Source organism: Athene noctua, chromosome 1, assembly GCF_965140245.1.
Source record: "Athene noctua chromosome 1, bAthNoc1.hap1.1, whole genome shotgun sequence".
NCBI classification, from domain to species: Eukaryota; Metazoa; Chordata; class Aves; order Strigiformes; family Strigidae; genus Athene; species Athene noctua.
The window spans coordinates 60,259,792-60,278,280 of record NC_134037.1 but is presented as its reverse complement, the minus strand read 5'-3'; the positions used below and the strand labels follow the sequence as shown (position 1 = coordinate 60,278,280).

The window sequence follows — 18,489 nt, the reverse complement described above, 5'->3', positions numbered from 1 at the left end:
AGAAAACCAAACGGGTCGTTGGATGGATGGACTTTTAACTACTGAAAATGTAAATATTTCTGTCAAAAATAGGTTTGTTATCTAACAAAACTCAACCCTCTAGAAGAACTCTGTTTTTCAGCAGAACCTGGTCAGCTAAACAGAGGATGAATTCAGTGCACTTGTAAAACAGGTTTATAGTGATATTTTATCACTTGAAATTGGGGCTGCAGATTAGTGGGACTTGTTCCCATACCTGCAATAGCCCCCAGGCCTCAAGACATATCTAGCACTTTGGATAGGTCTGGATGTGTTTACAACAGGGTCTCATGCTGAACCTGGGAAATTTGTAACTCGTTCCCTTCATTCCTCTCCTCAGAGCATGCGCAGAAGTGAATTTTAAACAAGATACAACAAGATTTAAAGACAATTAAAAACTGGAGTGTTTCTTGAGTACCATGGCAGATTGCTCATGTTACACTATCACCTGAAGAAATAAAAAAAGGGAATAAATGGCCAATATCACATATGCCATGGGCCAAGTATCTGGTAGGTCTTCTGCTATTCCCTGCACCAAGTTCTGTCATCACTGAGAAGTCACATCAGAATCAACAGAATAAACACTGAAGCAGTAACATGTGACACATGTTGCATGCTTTACATGGCTTCCCTTACATGTAGGTCTGGAGAGTTTTCTCTACTGATTGCCAACAAACCATTTTTCATACTTTAGCTCATCACTGAAGTCTGCATGGTAGGAAGTCAAAAGAATTTGGGTTGTTTGATCTCTTTGTACTGAAAAGTGAGCCATGCTGTCGAAATGTGTTATTGTGTACAGGTCATCTCACAGAGATCTTTTCATGAGCTGCAAACCCAACTGTAGACTTTGGGAATTAGTTCTTTAGAAGGGTAATAAAAATGTCTTAAGGCACCAGTCAGGACTGAGTTCTCTGTGTGTGTGGTGCAAAACCCATAATCTCCATCTGAGGGAGACGATGATCCTAATTTCAGACAAAGTAATCAGTGGGTCAGACAATAAAAAGGGTGAAATCTGAGAAGACCATGTATTGTTATGAATGCTGGCTAGTGAAAATGGATTTTTTTTTTTTCAATTATCCAAGGCACACCTACAATCATAGCAGTATTGTGGGTTCTTAGAGCCCTTATACATGAAATGCAAACAAACCCATTCTGTTTCCTAGTGCTTTTACACCTGAGGCCGTGACTGTACCTAATTTACTCCAGCTCTTACACAGTTATTTCTGGCATTTCTGTCAGTTTTCTATATAGAAAGCTCTCCATGCCTGCAAATGCTAGCTTCTAACATCTGTATGGGTGAGAGATGGCTAAAGGGAAAAAAAAGGCCAGTCCCAAGACTTTTCTGGAGATCAAGACTTGATTTGGAGATCACACTGCAGCCAGCATAGATGTTGTCTGCTAACTGCCTCAGTTCCCATTGGGAGCCCTGAAGCTGCATTATAACAGAAGCAAATAATTACTTTTGTCATTTATTATAAGTCTGCCTTATAGTGCTTCTGGGAAGATTTTACACCAGGGAAGGATGATATACTCACCACTGGACACAAAGAACACACTGTACCAAGAACAGTCGCATTCAGCTAATATGAGAGTTTCATCTCTGCTTTACTGGATCACACTTTCCTTTGGTTTCTTGGCTTCAAGACAGAGGGCTAATTTGCTCCACTGACTTATGCCCTGCATAACCCCATTGACTTCAGTGACATTACGTGAGGTTTAATTCAGCAATGAATTAGGCCCAGAAAGGTTGTTCATAAATGATTCCCTTCTTGGATGTGAACCTTAGTTTAATAGTCTCTCTGTTCTCTTTTTACAGACCATCAGATCCAAGATAGCTGAATAGTTGCATCTGTAGTAGGCTGCAGTGGCACAGCTTTTCTTGTAATACAGTTCAATACTTTGCTAAAACACCACAAGTTCACATGTTATTAACTAAACTTCTCTCACAAAGCACAATGAACAAACTGTATCACAAACTATGCTTACAACTGATCTTTTAATTGTATTCAGTTGTGTCTCTTAAATGCCTAGGGAACTCCTTTGATATATAAGTAAATCCTACAGCATTTCATCAGATGAGCTTGCTGATTAAAAGAGTGCCTTAAAGTTAAAAATTGTTCTGTTCTAAATACAAATGGAAGTTTGTTTCCCATGAGATAATCAGAGTTCATAAAATAAACCTCCCCTTCTCCCACATTTATCCAACCATTTGCTTGGTACACATAATAATTTAGGTTTACTTTGAACATCGCATTAGTTTTTTGGTTTTAATCTTTTTTTTAACCAAGCAATTTGTCAGTTCTGATCCAGTGATAGCTATTCAAGATTTATCTTCTAATTGCACCAGCAGCAGAGGGCACACACTCAGAGCTGGGGTTTAGAACCAAAAGTGGTAGTCTTTGAGGATTCTCAATGGCTTGAGCCTGTGGTGACTACAGAGACCTCTGCCACAGAGACTAGGAACATGCTGCCTTCCCCAGTGTATGAGGATTTCCTGTAGGAACACATATATGCATTGGGGAGCTAAAATTGTTAATGAATTCCCACATAGATGAAGGGCCCTCACAAAATTTATTGTAGTGCAAGGTACATTTTTGTGATGTTGTTTCTCTAAGAAAACCACACTGCAACATACCTATGTACAACACAAAATAGATTCCAAACAGAACACTTAGCTGAATACACTCCTCCCCCTAGAAAAGAAGATGACAGAAAACCCCCCAACAAACCCAAATGACAAAGGTTAATATATTCCTGGGAAGCCCTCAAACACAGCAGTGCTGAGTTCAGTATAAGAGTTACACAGAGCAGAGTCTTCCTGATTCAGTATCTCAGACAGATTTTTGCCTTGTGTGAGAAGGAAGGGAATGAGTCCTCAGAGATAGAGAAGGAGCCTGACTCAGAAAAACAGATTAAACTAGGAATGCTAGCTTTGTTGCTTTGCATCCCTTTTTGTTTTTTTGGGGGTGGTGGTGGTGGTGAGTGTTAAATTAACCAAGATTTCTTTTATAAATCATGTACTGATAGAAAGATATAGGTGCAATGAACAGGAAATCAGTTCTGGATCCCAGACACATCCAGATTAGGTGTCTACTTCTATCCCATTCCCATTTTAATGTGGGCTTCCAGAGGAGAAGGAACCATTAACAACACGCCTGCTCATTTATACATATAATGATTTATACATGTAGTGATCAGTGAATGCATGTTTTTATGAATGTAATTTTCTGCAGCTTGAAAAAAATTACTCTTTAAAACTTTCCCTGATATGTCCATATGAGAGTATGAATGTTCACTGCTCTTTCTAAAAATGACACATTACCCATCCCTGCACCAGCTAGGGTGTTAGTCTGATGACAGCTGATGACCATTTTTATGTAGAATGATCTCAAACACTTGTTATTTTTTTAAAGTTTTTTTTAATCTCTGCACACCTTGATAAAACCATCATTACTTCTGCCAAGGAAAAAATGAAGACAAGCAAAAGCCTAAAATAAATCAGCAATATAACAGCACTACTGAAGGTTTGGCAATGGAGATTAATTACAGAATTAAGTTAATGCTTCTATCGCCTTATTATAGCCATATAAGGTAAACAAAAAAGTAGACAGAATATTCCCTATCAAGTCGTCAGTGTCCCGTTACACTGCTAGAGAGACTTAGCAGATCCTGAGTTTTCTGTGAGTGTACTTCCAGACTTGCTCAAAATGTCAAGCTGTGATCAAACTTAATCAGAATCTGTATTGATCAGAAACCTGTCTTGCCATTTTTTTTCTTACTTCTTTTATGGAGATCAATGTTTTCATACACTGCAAATAGCACCAGATTTTGCAAAAAGGCTATTATATGAAAACCCATCTTTCCTGGTCAAGGTCCCCACCTTTCCCTCTTTTAAAGAAATATCTGTATTAGAAGTTATCTTTATTAAGCTGGGCACTTGAAACAAAAGAATGACAGCAAGAAATGAAAACTAAAAGTGGGCAAGATCTGTGTGGGATTAAGGTGATGAGAAGGGTTAAGATGAAGATGAATGAGTTATGGGTTGTGGAAATAGTACATGGCCTTGGCTTCACTGAATGAGTGTGTTTTAGTCTATAACTGGACTTTGTCAAGAGAAATGTACTTTAGACTTAAAAAACACAAAACCATTGTGTTTTCTTATGGAGAGATGTTACAATATCTTCTGGAACAGCTGAGGCCTGTGTATTTACTTTTCATTATTAAGTTTTTGCAGGATTCTACAAATACTGTACTGATTCTACAATACAGGTTTTAAGACCTTAGCAAAAAATAGGCTAGTTCAAGCAATAATAGTGTAGAATTACATGGAGGTTAATTTTGGCCTTGGGAACTTTATACTGTGAAGCTGTGATGTTATGTGTCTACCCATGTGCAGTTTAATCATATTTCTTAAGCTTACAGGGGGATGCACATATAAAACCTTTCTAATGCTGTGCATTTAAGGAACAGTGTTTCTTTAAAATGGATTTTTGGAGGTTGGAGATATATATAGATATATAGATATACATATACATTATGAGCAACTGAAGAACTGGAGAATTACTATCTAGAAAGCTTCCAGTGTATTGATTCACAGAAAAATCATACTCATTATTTTGCAGAAAAGGTGAGACAGAGACCTTTCTCTCAATATCTGTAGAATTAAGTCAGTGCCATGGGGGTTCTAAAGCTGCCCCCTGCAAAAACCCTTTCAAGCATGATTTCACTGCCTGCAGCAGTGCCTCATCAGTGAGTGAACATCATTGCTAGCATTTAATATAAAACTCCAGCCATGTTCCATGGAAACTACTCTGTTGAGGTACGCTTTTATTTGTGCTTACATTTAACATGATGAGAACTCTGTCATTCCTCCAAGTTTAACTATCTTTCATCATAAAAGGAACACTGGAAAACTATTGATATCAGGCCAGATTCCTGATGGTGAATGTAGACTGTGTGGTCTTGCAATCATTCTTCTACAGAATTAACTATCTATGTGTTGTCTGGAAATAATAATTCATTAGTATGACCAAGTAGCTTTATTCTGTGCAATAAAATAATTATTAAAGACAATGGTAAATTGCCATGTCCACAATAATAACTAGTAGGCAATCATTACATTTAAAACGAAACCAAACCCATAATTACTCAGTCTATGTAGTTGTCAAATTCTTTTTCTTTCCTCTCTTAAGCTGAAAGCTGCCTCAGAGATTTTTGGATTTTTTTTTTTTTTTTTTTCCAGCAGGCACAGTAGAAGCATGAATCATAAATACAGATAAATCCAGACACATTGGAAAATAGAAGTGTGTTAAAAATTGCATTTATTTTACCTAGTGCATCATAATCTTTTTTATATCAGCTGTCTAAAAGGTGCTTAGCATAAAGTCTTTCTTTATTTCTCAGTGGACTATTCAATTTTCTGGAGATTTCCTTTTTGTGTAAGTATTGAAGATCACCATGAAGAACTGCTAGAATGCTTTTGTTTGAAATGCTGCTGGGAGCTTGTGAGTGGTTCTGTCTTGTTCAGGGCAGCCATTCCCTTAGCGTCTTCCCTGGCAAGCTTTTTCACCTGATGAATTGAAGAGACCACAGGGGCACTGAAAATCACAGCACTGCGGCTTGTCAGATAAGAGCTGTGCAAACCTTTAACAACAGTAGAAAGCAAGAGATACTTACCTGTTTTGAAGCTGTATTACAGACACTCAGCTTGACCCAAATTTCCTGAAAGTTTAGTGAGACAATTCTGCAAATCTGACCTAAAACTTTTTACAAATCTTCCCTCTTCCTATGTATTTCAGTGTGATTTATGCTTTTGATAACCACATGATATTTGGTGCTTTTCCATGATTTCATCTCACAGCTAAAGAGTAAGATGTCCTTTTTTCCTGCTTCAGACATCAAAGACAACCCAAAAAACAGGGGCTACCAGCTTGTATGAGATGGAACTAGGGATGGTTTATTGCCAACCTCTGTGTTAACTGAACTGCAGAGCACCTTGTAGATTCAGGCTTGGTGCTGAAATTTACATTCCTGCTCCCACAGATGAAATGCCCCAGATGGGACTCTGTTGGATTCCCTCAGGGGCCTGAAGCAGGCATATCTCAATGGGCAGAGGGGAAGCCACAGCAGGCTGACCTGTGTCAATCCCCAGATCACAGCTTAGAGCAATGACAGAGCTGGGAAGCCAAGAGGAAATTCTCCACCGGCTTCATTCAGGAGGTACTGGGTGCCCCTCAAGTGTGCATTGCTCAGTGCAAGCTGAAGGCATTAGTGCTGAAACAAATAACCTGTTAGAAACTAGAGAACTTTGGATTTTCTCTTTTCTGCTTTTGTGGAATTGTCTCCATTTTACCTTTTCTCACTCAATTAGGGTTAAAGGATACATTTGGTTACATATTTTCACTAATTCCATCCAGATGAGTCTATAGGTAATCCTGAAAATGGAAAAGTCTATTGCTCTGTTTCCTCTCATGGCATAGCTCTGAAACTCAACTTGTTGCTGTTAGAACAGAGCTCTGATGGTACAGGGGTCAACAATGTGTAGTGACTACTGTTCACATCAAAGGCATTTAGCCATTAGAGCTGTGTAGATTGGGAAAAATCATCCCCTTTATTTTTAAAACAAGGCCAGCTGCCTCTATCCACTCAGCAACAGCAAAACAACAAAACAAAGAATGAAGTTGAAACAAAACTAAAGAAAAAGGCTTTAAAATATGTATAATTCTGGTCATTCTGTTAATAATAGGAACGGATTTTTAAAGCAAAACTGAATATGTGTCTGTATGTGGGTTTGCTCTGAAAGTTTTATAGCAAGAAAACTTTTGTGGAAAAAACCTTTGGACCTTTTCCCCCTCTTGTCTTCTGGGAATGCTTTGGAACGGTTTAATCATCTGGCTTTGGTATATGACTGCCTTTGGCAGCAGTGGCTTTTCTTATCATTATGTCTAACTGTGTCACCTTTTCTAGACAGCCATAGGAATAGGATAAGAACAATTGGTTCTCTATGCTGCAGATCTAACAAAGTCACAGACTGCACACAACCCACCAAATGAATGCCTAGCATTTTAAATTGAACTGCATTAAAAGAAACAGTCGATTATCAATGCTATTCACTCTTTTGAGGGGAAGTAGGTTTAAAAAAAAACCATATTTGAAGTTTGTGCAGATTGTATAGGGGAAAATATTTTGGTAGTACAAGAAAACTTGAATTCCTGATAAACAAACACATGAGTGCTTCTGTTCTGTGAAAATCCATCCCTCCATGTTGAAGCACCCTTATGGCAAGTGAACCTCGATGATGTGAGTGTGAACACTGGGCCCTTGGATCTGGGAAACAGAAGCGTTCAGAAGAGAGTGAGTAGAGGATGAGAAAGGGAGTAATATGTTGTGTCTGCCAGTTTCTCAGGATTGTGGCCAAACATGAAAACTGTGTAGAGTAAAATTTCGAAAGGAAACAGGTAATTTGCTCTTCTCCATCATTACATATTAGATTAAGCTAGAGCAATGCTGTCACATAAATCGCAAGAGCCAGAACATTTCATAAGAGGTGAGAGAGACTTTCAAGTAATGACTGACTCTTTCCCTGTGATGCTATTTATTTTCCCTGTTATAAATTGCTGTTTATTTGAAGGCTCTGATGGTAGTTGTAGGGTCAGGAAGCTTCATGGTACACGACAGCTTTAGCACTACACTGGCTTCATGGTGGTGGTTATGGTGTAACAGCCTAATAATGCTCTTCTGATCAAAGTACTCTTATGATGGCTGGTGATGGCCATGTTGGCAAAGCAGATTGGTGTAAAATATGCAAAAGGTACAGCTCAGCTGAAGCAGCTCTTCAGCAACCAGAAGAGTCAAGTTCATTACTTCAACTTACCAAAAGAAAACCAAGTCAGACATTCATAGGAAAAGCTCTAGATGTTGTGCTCTAGATGAATTGGCCCTTAAGTGATAAAACCTGAACATTGGTTGATTACTAAAATATAACAATAGTAATTCAGAAGCCCAGTGGGAATTGTGGACTAAAAACAGAGGAATAGAGAAATCTCTTTCATAGTGCCATCAACAACAGGACTGCCATGAAGGTGGCTAACTCAGGAGGAGGCTTTGCCTGTGCTCTCTGGCTGGCTGTGCCTGTGCACAAGATGGGAACATGGGATACCTGACAGGGTAGCCTCTCTCTCTGGCAATGCATGTAAGGAAGATGAGGACGAATGAACTTATCTTAACCAAATTGTTCCCTCAAGCCTCATGCTCTGGAGTAAGGAAGGAGAGGTATCTCAGTGAAAACACAAAGGAGTCTGCATGGGGTGCTCCGCATCATTACATCTCCCTAGGATCTTGCAAATGCATTGCTTACCTCAAACATTTTGCTCTAGATGCACAATATAACAGCATCAAGTGTCAGGGGGGTTTCAAGGTCAATAAAACCTCTTCCTGTGGCATCTAATGTTTAATGTAACTGAACTCAGCTCATGTTTCAATGCTATTTTTCCTCTCAGCACTAGCCTACTTCAGGCTTTTTCCACCTTTGTAATCTATAATAAAAGCTATGTTTCAGTGCTACCTTTTTCATTCGGCAAAATCAGCTAAGCAGGCTTCAAAAAGCAAATGCCAAAATGCTTTGTGAAACCTTTCCTGCAAAAGGAGAACCACTAGAGAGTTTAAAGGAATATAACACCATTCAGCCTAGGCTGCTATGAAAAGAGATTACCCTGTAGTGCCTCCAAGTGGAAGGGCAGTTTGGATTCCATGGCCAAAGGCACTTTCTTTCCCCTTACAGCCTTTCTGCTGAAGGGCAGCAGATCACTCCCTTATTAATTCAGCATGAAAAATAGTGATCTCCTTGGCCTGAATGGAAATAGCTTGATGGCAAAGGTCCCAGTCACTGCTTGGGGTGGCAGAATATGTATGAATAAATCCTGCACTATGTGTGACAAAAAAACCTTGATTGTTTTAGCTGAAGATTCCAGTAACATCATATCACATAAGGCATTTGGGTGGAATGACGAATTATAAAGAGAGAATCTTCTCGGAAAGGCCATGTCCTTAGAGTCTGTGCCTCATTGCAGAGAGTTAAGTGGATGAGTTATATCTGACAGTTTATGAACCTTGTTAATATAATGCAGTACCTGGGAATGTGCCAGCCACGGTGATCAAGGAAGTCTAAATTAGACCTCTGCCATCAACAGACATCAGATGCCCATTTAAAACTAAATGTTTCATCTGAACCGGGCATGTCTCTCATTATCCTCTAAAGCAGTGCTCCTCAGCTTGAAGCTCTGAAGCCCTGTGTGGCTCTCAGTAGCCAGCACACATCTCTTCCCTAGGACTCAGTAAGAGACTATTTAACATGCTGATGCAGAAGCTGTTCTGGTAGGAAGAGCACAAACAACACAAAGAACACAGCAACAGAAGCAACTGCTGTTAGTCTTCATGAAAAATGTGAGGTTTGTGGTTTTTTGACCCACATGTGGTGAAGGCCGCAGCTCTGTCACCTGTTCCAGGCACAGGTCACTCAGGGCAAGCCATCCAGTGGCAGATTGGGATGCCTTGGCCCCTGCAGGAGAGGTGAGGGGAAGCTTCTGCACCAGCAGAGAAGGACAATCTCCATCCAGCCTCTACAATGGCAATGAACTTCATGAAGTGAAAGAAAAGGCCATAAAGCCCTTTTCCTTCTGCTCTGGCACACACAGTAGCCACCATGCTGGTACAGCAGCTGTGTTCCTTCTTTGTCCCTGAAAATGCTCTGCCTTTCTCTTTGGCTCCAGAAGCTTCCACTCCTGTGATGCAGAGTCACAGTATTCCCTAACATGAGCTTCAAAACAGCACAATCAAGTTTAGGGGTTTATTTCTGTGGTTTTTTTTTTGTTTTGTTTTGGGTTTTTTTTGGTGTGTGGTTTGTTTGTTTTTGTTGTTGTTGTTGTTTTGTGGGGTTTTTTTCTTTGTTTTCTGACAAAATCTGTAAAACGGAGATAGTAGTGCCTGTTTCACCAGGGTACTGTAAGGTTCTAGTCATCATTATGACTTTTGGATTGAGATTTTGGATGGAAAGCGTGAAAAGTGCTACAGCTACATATTCTATTCTACACTGTTATTAATCCATTATATTAGAGTATTGTGCGAAGAATAACAGCAATGTGTTAATGCTTTATTTTTAATATTGTTTATATTTAATTTTTGTATTCCAGCTGTTGATAGTGTCATTTTTTTGTAATTCTCAGACTCCGCTCTGGCAGAGAATAGATCTGTGGTAGATAGAGATTTGGTGTTATTGACTTCAACAGATGCACCAAGTCTGAAAAATGAAAGACCCTACTGAGGGTCAGAGAAGAAATGATTCTTAGAAGTTTAGTTCTCCTACATCTCCAGTTCATTGCCAGAATTGAGAAGTATGACCTTATTTCATCTGGTTGTATTGCTTTGGCAGAATAAAGAGCAGGGAGGATAATTTAATTGGCAAGACATGAGAGAATGCAATACGACACTGCAATGAGGTCCAACTCGCACAGCCGTCTTTGAAGACAGCTGAGCTGTGCAGCTGCACAGCAACAATAAACATAGTGTAAAGCCAATACATGTCATATTTAATGAGATTCTTTCCCCCTGGTTTCTTATATATCCACAGTAAGTAAATAAAGTTCTACTGATATCTTTAAACGTTAATGAAAAAGGTATAAGAGTTTTAGGGAAGGTGTGCAATAGTGTTGAGATAGACTCCTCAAAGAAGAAACAAAAAATTCTGTTCTTGCAGGTCAGTTCTAAACATTTCCATCTGGAAATATTTTAATCTGGAATATTTTATATGATTTAGCCTGTTTTCAAATATTCAGATGATGTTAGTCAGCAGCAAACAATGTTTTACCTACTAGAAAGCAACAGAATAAAGTTCTAAAAGAAGATGAAAAACATTAATTGCAGTATAATACGCTGGAGAACTGCTTGGAGAAAAATGAAACAGTACCTGAAGGTATAAAGTGTGTTGTCAAAGGGAAAAGAAGACAGCAAAGATGGAAAAAGAGACCAGGTCACAGGCATGCCGACCTGCCCTCCATTTTTCACTGGTCCCCTAATGGTAGAGTATATTATCTAATGTGAATAAGAGAATACTTGGAATTAGGAGATATGTTCATACTGTCTAACAGCTGTCTGTTACATCTCTTTTAATCATGGACACCTTAAATCATCTACTGACATACAAGAGTCACTACAGTTTATGTAGTTTGGTGGAGCATGAAGATATCCTGCTTCATCAAAACTTATGGGTTAGGAAGTTCAGTTAGTTATTTGGAATGATTATGCCATTATCAGGTCACTAGCTAGGGAATGACAACATTATTGAGATAGGATATTTATTTCTGAAACCGTTCTGCTTTACAGAATAGACAAAACTAGGTGTCTTCAGCAACCAATTATTCTCAGCATCCTCATATTTCCTTGTGCCATTGCATATGTCACATCTGGAGCACCATGGATCATGCCTTTTTGCATAATTTGTGAAGTTAACAAATCAAAAGTAAAAAAAATTAATACAACCCCAAATTTACATGTTCATCAAATATCATTCTTAAATACCTTGTCATTGCCAGGTAATTATGAAAATCACTCTCTGTTAGGAGGAATGAAGACACAGTCTGACAAACAGTTGTTGAAGCTGTGTGGAAAAACCTAACTCTGAGCTAGTGAACAGCCCTTACCAGCTACTTTGGACTTCTGCCTTCCACAGTGACAAGGTGCCAGAGATGATAATTGAAGCAAAAATGTATATGACCTGCTGTTACGAATCGCTGTGAAAGGTGATTACTCCTATAGGCCATATATTTGCAGGAAACTAGCAATCCATTTTACCAAATTTTGTTCTGTGATTTAGACAGAAAGTTTAGCAAGTTTTTCCACACTTATACTTACATAAGAGAAAAAAAATTGAGCAGTGGACAAATATTTTATATGAAGTAAACCTGATATAGAAGATCCATTTTTAAATTGACCAAGGAATTTAGGAGCTCATTGATGACCTTTAGGTGGAGAAGTGTGTAAATGAGTTTTGAAAGTGGGATTTGAGAGCTTTTGACAAAATTTTATCTTTTAGAAACATCATATCAGTTTAGGCATCCATTTTATCCTATTTGTTAGCACTGAATGTAAAGTGCTAGTTATATTTTGTCCACACAGAGAAACTCAAATAAATTTCAGTTGAATCCTGGAGATTCCTGGAATGTGTGGGAGACAACTTCCTGACACAGCTGATGAGTGAACCGACCAGAGAAGGTGCCCTGCTGGACCTCCTCTTTGTGAACAGAGAAGGACTGGTGTGGTGGTTGAGGCCGACTAGGGCACAGCGATCATGAAATAATAGAGTTCTCTATTCTTAGAAAGGCCAGGAGAGAAGGAAGCAGAACTGGATTCCAGGACTTCCCAAGAGCTGATTTTGTCTTGTTTGGGCACCTGCTTGACAGGGCCCCTTGGGAGACGGTCCTGAAGGATATAGGGGTCCAGGAAGGCTGGGCGCTCTTTAAGAAGACAGTCTTAATGGCTCAGGAGCAGGCGGTCCTCAGGTGCTGTAAGAGAAGCCGGTGCCAGAGAAGGCCACTCTGGCTGAACAGGGAGTTTTGGCTGCAACTCAAGAAGAAAAGGAGATTAAAGCTTTTGGAAGAAGGGGATAGTGATGCACAATGATTACAAAGATGCTGTGAGGCTGTGCAGGGCAGAAATCAGGAGCTCTAAAGCCCAGCTAGAAATGAATCTGGCTTCAGCAATGAAGGACAGTAAGAAATGTTTCTGTAAGTATGTGAGCAGCAGAAGAAGACCAGGGAGAGCCTCCATCCCCTGCTAGATGCAGGATGAAACATGGTAACAAGAGATGAGGAAAAGGCCAACTGGTTTAATGCCTTCTTTGCCTCAGTCATTAATAACAAGACTAGTTGTACTGAGGGAATCCAGCCTCCTCAGCCAGAAGTCAGAGACTGGGAGAATGACCCCCAACATTCCAGGAGGAGACAGTCAGTGACCTACTGCATCACACAGACACACACAAGTCTATGGGACTGGGTGGGATACACCCGAGGGTGCTGAAGGAGCTGGCTGGGGTGCTCGCCAAGCTGCTTTCCATCATTTACCATCATTATTAGGTCAATGGTTGGACTAGATGATCTTCAAGGTCTTTTCCAACCTAGACGATTCTATGATTCTGTGATTTCTTGATAATCTTAGATAAACTGGTGAATAGATCCTGGAACCCTTCACTATGGAGGAAAACAATTGTCTTTTAATAACTCCATCACTATTATGTTTTATTACTTTGTTAACTGCCATGCATATCACTGGGAAGGTTATTGTAATTCTGTAGATATGCTTTAATATATTGTTTGACCTAAGATTTAAAATAAAACACCTTATCTTTGTGAAGGTTCTTCTTGTTACAGATGAGCTACACTTTCATAAAGTCATAGATTTGATTGTTTTTTCATGTTTAGTGCAGTAAGACACTAATACTACCTTCTGAGTGCTCAAGAAGACACATAGTTCTTGGAAAATGTCTAACACAGTATTAGTGGGCAATAAATCATCAATCTGCAGTAACCCAAGTCTGCAGCATGAACATGGAAGCGTACAAGGTATAACACATTAGGTATGCAAGTCCAGTGGCAGGCTAGAGACATTGCAGAATAAATTTAGCATTATTGAAAATGGAGAAATAGCAGAAAGAGTCTGAAAAAACCCAATATTTTATGCCAAGACAAATGAAACAGAATCCAAACATTCAGTGAACAGGGACTGGAGTGGCAGCAGGCCTTATTAGATATAAAAGGTACAATTTGCAAGGTTTGACATATGAATGTGCTACCCAAATAAAATAGATCCTTTGCTTGGATATCTATAAACCAGAGTTGACACAGGTCCAATAAGCAGGTCTCTGTTTCCCAAAGAACTGAAGGAGATCAAATACATTAATAATACTGAAGAAATAGGTTAAAATTAAAGTCGAAAATGCCAAGAGATTTCAGACCCAAAACTCATTAGGACAGAAACATCCCACTTCCAGAACTGATACAGGTTGTGTGTCTAAATGATCAGTTTGGCTAATATGCTATAATCTGGTGGTCTTGGTCCCTTCACTTGAATGACTGGGGACCTGATTGGGACAAGCACAGATCCTGCTTAGCACCTGCTTAGCACCTCTACCCAGAGGTTTTCCTGTGGAAACCAAGGCATCAGAAAAGGAGGAGATAAGTTCGTGCTTAGGTCTGATCTCAGTCTGGACATGTGAAAATGGAGATCTTTCTTTCACAGACTTCACAGTTCTTTGTCCACCTTTTCAGAGGCCTGCTGTTTCCCTGCAATGAAAGCAACAATTTTGCAGAGGCAGGTGTCTGCTTATGTGTCCAGAAAGCCTGGGTTCGCATATATTTCTCAAGAAAAGTCTGCAAAATTGCCACTAATGGCATAATTCCACAATAAGGTGTTAGACTTCATGCTTAATATATGCTTGATTTGCTTGCCTCTGAATTTCATTCTGGTCTTCAGCGTACAGCAATCTACCCATGAAGGAAGACTTTATAAATCTGGGCAGTACACAGATTTGGACCCCTACTGGTATTCAGAGAGAGATGTTAATTTTATGATTCATGAAGATATCTGTTTTATCTGGAGGACGGCATCTAGCACAAAAGCCTACTTCGGGATCCTTTTGTTTCTCATTCTGATCATCCTGTCAAGCCATCTTATTCAACTTCAACACAGAATCTGGATAATGATTCCCCACCTGTCTGCTTTGAATCTGGCAGAGTCATCCTATCACTCTTCTGTTCTTTTGGAGACATCCTTCCAAATTCCTTTTAGCCTTCTTTTTAGGTCATTACATTTCTGTACCAAATATGAAGGTTCTGATAATGGCATATTTTTTTCTTCTTTCTTATATCAATTTACTTGATCTTGATGTCTTATTGAGCCTAGCAAGTAGTGCAGTTGTCTTCTTTGTCCTTGCTGCTGCCTCAGTCAGGCAGAGTCTTTCACTACTGAGGTTCTTCCCTGATAACAATATGTTTTTCAATCAATTTAGGGTCATGATTTGTGTCTTTCATACAGACCCTTTTGCAAGTTTTCATTATCTATGGCTTCTTCACACTGATATTGTTTCCAACAGATGTTATCATGGGGAGGATCTATATTCTAATATATCTTGTCTTCCATATTTCAACTACACTGTTTCCTGATTTCAAGCAGCAAAAATCCTGGTGAAATAGTTTAGATTAATCATCTAATTATTGAATTCTTGTGCTCTTTCCATCAACTCAATTTTTGACACATGGAAAGATGTAATATAGATACAAATATATTGTAATAGTCAATTATTAGCAGCATTTACAACTAACCTTAATGTAACATATTTGAATGTAATGACTGTGGCATGCATACTAACTTTGAAATACTTTCCAGTCACACCATCTTTGTCGTGAATTATACACTTTTCCAAAAACAACAAGGTAATGTCAAGGCAAGCCTTGTGCTTAGTGACTGATTAATAGAATACCAATGTAATGATGTTTCTTTTAAGAGCCAAGTATTCTTGCTTGTATCTTTACTCTTTGTGACACAGGGAAATGGTCATGATAGAAATGTCAGACCTCAGTTTTGCCCTCAAGTTTCACTTTCTCAGCAATGTTCTAGCAGCTTTGAAATTTTCACCTCCAGAATCATGAACATAGTTGACAACAATTATAATTATCTTCCTTTTTTTCTCCATGAATGCAAAATCAAATGCTGTCTAGCTTACCTGTGTAGTCACTGATGAGAGAGAGGCACCTATAGAGTGAACAAATCTTCCCACCTATTTCAGGCATCTATGTTATCTAAATTAGGTTGAGATGGATCTCTTTAGAAATGTGTTGTTTTTTCTATGACTGGGAAAGAAGTCCCATCGCTGTTTAGTTTGGCTAGATACTAGCTTTTAGATGACTGAATCTTGGTGATTTGAGGTTAATCCTACTCTGGCAGAACAAAGAAGGAGTTTGAGAGTTTCTATATGCCTACAAGAATCTTAAAAATCAACTGAATTTAGAATATGTAAAGACAAGAGGACTTCAGAGCAATCTGGACCTCTTGTTATTCCAAGTACAAGCAAATAAAGTGTTTGAACACAGAAGCAGGAAAGCCTGGCTCACAGATGGGGTGCCTGTGGAATAGTGACTCCAGACCTGTGGTTCATAGTGCACAATTATCTCAATGTGGATTCCCAGTTTAACACGGTAGATAAACAGATCATGTGCTCTGTGTTTTTTTGAATGGGAACTCTTGAGTCTAAACAAGGATGTTACATTTTGTCTGTGCTTAACAGTGGTACCACTCATACTCATTTTCAAAATATTTTACTACATTCACACCCCAGAAAGGATTTTGAAAAATGGACAGGGTTCAGAGAAGAATGGTGAGAATGATTAGGGGACTAGGAGTAGGAGATCAAGCATGTTAGCTATGTAAAAGAGATTAAATTTAATCACAAATCATAAGAACAGGAAGTGAAATGTTGCTAATGACAGGATGATACAGTTTTTCAGATAAATGTATTGCAAGCATCTGGACCAAAAGCTAGAACTTTATACAAGTTAAGTTTTAGTCAGAATTTAGGTGGGCTTTCCATCATGGGAAGTTTTAAGAAAAAGAATAAATGTATTTTTAACTGTAGTTCATGCAGGAATCTCTGTGCCCTGCGTATATGTTATGTAGGAGGTCAAACTAGGTAATTGCAGTATTTTCTTCTAGCTTCATCATTTTCAACTCTTAATATGGTGCATGCAATGTTGGCATGCAATGGTTTTAGTGTGTAGTAGTATTTGTGAAAGAAATTAATGCCACACATGGGGAAAAATGAGCACTTTGCTTTAGTGGAAGAATATCAGAGAAACTTGCAGTGAGAGTAAAGTATTTGCAATTAGTATCTAGCTCACTCAGGTACAGCAGAGTACAATTACCTTCAACTGTATTATGATTTCTTTTACTGTTTTCTTCTTGAGTAAATTAACTTCAATTTGCACATTCAGTAATAAGTGGCATGGTGCATATTACACCATTATTACTACACCTAATTCAATAGATATGTAATTTACATTGCTATTTATATAAGTGCTGAATTAAATCCAAAGAATCCCAGGAGAGGAGTAACCAGCTTATTCCAAACCTCAGTTTAATATTTAATATAGAAATATGGGGAAGGAAGGCACACCTCAAAAACTTCAATTCTTATGTCAGGAATTGCATCTGAATCTCCAGAAAGGAAGAAAGTAATATCTTAACATATACTCCCAAAACAAAATGTGGAGGATTTAAAGAAGGTACAGAGCACCTGGGAATAGGGCAAAGAGAAAAGAGTGAGGGTACATGTCACCCTGACTTTTTCTTTTACTTCTTCCTTTTTAATTTTTCATTTCTTACGGAGCATAATATTTCTGACTTCTCTATTCTACAGAGGGATGTGAATTAGTATGAAATATGCAGAGGGACAAAGTTTCAAAATAACCATTGTACCACTGGCAGGAGGTTGCCTGAGGCAAACACAGCTCCTCTCCACCGATCACCTTATAACCACAGTGCCAGACATTTGCTCTTATGAAATGATCAGGTGCAGGGACTGAAGGCTGTGAGTACACCGGGGCAGCACACCACTGGTGGAGCCCTCCCTCATCAGCAAGTAGTCTTCATGAAAGGTATTAAAAGAAGTGAACTGTAGAGCCAGCAATGACAAGAAGTTGTACAGTGACATAAATCAAGTGTCTTGTGGAATAGGGCCACACTAATGAGGCAGAGGCACCGTGCTGCCTAAAGGACTGGAAATACTTTATCTTCATAAAACAGAGTACATTCTTGGGACCTGGGTAATTAATGATGCAGGGAAAGATATTCTGGCTATGACTATGTTGCTAAATAGGAAAGGGCCAAGGGCCAATCTCTGGCTTCAAGGCCAAATTGTGTAGACTGTCTGTTGTCCGCACCACTGTGGCACAGCTCCAGCTAGAGCACAGGGGCTGTGTGCAGGCTGTGCAGCTCTCAGCTGAGACTCTTATGAGTCCTATGCAGTGAGACTTACAGCTCTGAAGCAATGCCATCTTCCCTGAGTTTTTTTTCAGTTAGAAGTATCTGAAATAATGAGGGCTGTGTCACAGCCCAACAGAGTGAGGTTTTGCCTTTTAGTATACTGTTGCTGTACTGTAAAATGGCTGTGTCATACCATACCCATCCAAGTTTTTCTCATAGTGAAGGTGACAAAGCAAAGGAGAGACAGCATAAAATATTCTTGTTTGATATTGATGTCTACACTGAGATGTTCCCTTGATTTTGTCTTTTTACCTCTGCAAACTGCTCCTGGATGCAAAACTGAGGATTGCGTCATGTCTCTTGGATGTAACAAAAGGGTATGAGGGGGTGCGCGAGGGTTTGACGCATCTGGGGATAACACTAGGAAACTGCATAAGCTTGAAGGAG

At 39.1% G+C, this 18,489-nt stretch overlaps 1 protein-coding gene across 1 annotated transcript in view; it reads right to left on the bottom strand.

Moving 5' to 3' along the window:
- The window catches only part of NKAIN2 (sodium/potassium transporting ATPase interacting 2), a 574,708-nt gene that overhangs the window by 26,842 nt on the left and 529,377 nt on the right, over positions 1 to 18,489 (bottom strand). The window lies entirely within an intron of this gene.